Source organism: Carlito syrichta, unplaced genomic scaffold (assembly GCF_000164805.1).
Source record: "Carlito syrichta isolate Samal-C Ts95f unplaced genomic scaffold, Tarsius_syrichta-2.0.1 Scaffold303189, whole genome shotgun sequence".
In the NCBI taxonomy this organism is placed as follows: domain Eukaryota; kingdom Metazoa; phylum Chordata; class Mammalia; order Primates; family Tarsiidae; genus Carlito; species Carlito syrichta.
The window spans coordinates 14,414-16,371 of record NW_007247285.1 but is presented as its reverse complement, the minus strand read 5'-3'; the positions used below and the strand labels follow the sequence as shown (position 1 = coordinate 16,371).

Genomic DNA, 1,958 nt, shown 5'->3' with positions numbered 1-1,958 from the left:
TAGAAGCCCCCTTCGTGCCTGGGCCCCGGCGTCCAGGTCGTTCTGTCGCCGCCCGGAGGGAGGGCAGATCCGGCGCTCCCGTGACTTGCGCTGGCCGCCCCGTGATCCCGGCTCCCTGTCCGGCTCGCCCACCTCGCCCCGGGACTCCCGAGACGGCGCAGCCTTCCCGGCCGGGCCCAAGGCCTACGAGGCCGCCTGGCTTCCGGTGGGTCCCGCGGGGGAGCTAGGACTTGGGGTGCTGCCGATGCCTGACTCCTCCCTGCTACTCCGCATCGCCCCTGCCAGGGCCTGGGGTGTGGGAGAGGTGCCCCTCTTTCCCACGGTCCCGGCAAGCCTGAGGGTGTCCGCTGAAAGGGGGTGCCCCTCCCTCGGGTTTCCGCGGGCGCTTCCTCCTCTTGTTGCTGGCGCAAGCTCTTCCCTTACTCTGGGTCATGCTGCCAGGGGCTGGGTGGGGCCTGGGGAAGCCTGAGCAGGTGGAGCCCACAAGAGCTGAGCCCGGTGCTGGGGGGGAAGGGGCGGGATCGGACAGCCAGAAGAGCAGCAGGACTGGAGAGGGTGCTTCAGAGATTTTGCCAGCCCTGGTGTGCTCCCTGCATTATTTGTAAGGCCTGGGAGTGTCCTAGGCAAATTGGGCCTAGGTCATCTCCAGTGACCCCATGAGGGCCCAAACACGTCAGAATAGCCTGGGGCAGAGGCTCCACTCTCGTCCTCTGTACCGTATTTCCTCTGCACGTACTATGGCTGTAGCTACAACGGTGAACACAACAGCGTTTTCCTTACCGTGTGGCACTTAACGCCTCATGAGGGAGGCAACCACCCAGCAGACAAACAAGGACATTGTGAGTTTTAATAAGTGCATTGAACAGGCATGAGGGGCCTGGCCGGGATAGAAAATGGTGAGGTAGGGGTTAATCACAAAAGGCTGGAGGAGTTGACATTTTACCTGAAGTCAGAAGGGGAAGAATTGAGAAAGAGCCTGAAGAAGGAATACAGAGCAGGCCAGGGTGGGTAGAGGGAGTGATCAGGAACACATGGTGACAGGTGAGTTCACAGTGGTCCTGTAGAGCTTGAGTTTTATTCTGAGTGCATTAGGGAGTCGTTGAAAGGTTGCAGGGTACTTAGATTTGCATTAAGATGGTTGCTCTGGCTGCAGTAACCACTGCTTGGAGGGTTCTTAGGTACTTGCTCCTGGGCAGGACTCAGTAGCAGGGTAAACAGGCATGCATGGAACCACTGACTACTGGGCGAGCTTAAAACAGTTAATGATCTCCCACCTGTTCTCCTTCTCGAAGATAGTTCCTGCCACTGTGTTTATAATGTAAACACGAATCAGGAGGGAAAAATAATTCAAGGTACTGTTGTTCTGCCTGTGGCAAGTGAACATTGAAATAGAAACTTTAGGGGGTACAGGTGGTTTCCGGGATGCTGTGGGTGGGTGGACTGGGAAGTACGGTGCTCTGTCATCAGGGCTGGGAGGGGTGTTGAGCGGTACTCTGACACCAACAGAGAAAACGTGAACCTTGCCGATTTTCCTTTCAGAAAGGTGCCCTCCTGCCTCCCCAGGTGTGGGGGTGCGCCATCCACTCACCTGGGGGATTTACTTTGTGGAAAGGTGTGTTCTCATGAGGCCAGGCCTTGGATTCTCCCCTCTTTGAGCTTGGGTGTTTTTCTGTTTCTTTTTTTGGATTAGAAAATATAGTTTATTTAAAAGTAAATTAGGGCTGGGCTCCGTGGCTCAGCCTGTAATCCCGCGCTTTGGGAGGCCGAGGTGAGTGGATTGCCTGAGCCTATGGGTTCGAGACTTGCCTAGGCAACTTGGCGAGACCTCATCTCTACAATAAATTAAAAAATTAGTCGGGCATAGTAGCGCGCGCCTGTAATTCCAGCTACTTGGAAGGCTGAGCGGAAGGATCGCTGGAGCCCAGCAGGTCGAGGCTACGGTGGCCGGGAGTGGCCAC

At 56.4% G+C, this 1,958-nt stretch overlaps 1 protein-coding gene across 1 annotated transcript in view; it reads left to right on the top strand.

Moving 5' to 3' along the window:
* The window catches only part of LOC103260384 (coronin-7-like), a 15,516-nt gene that overhangs the window by 478 nt on the left and 13,080 nt on the right, over nucleotides 1–1,958 (top strand). The window lies entirely within an intron of this gene.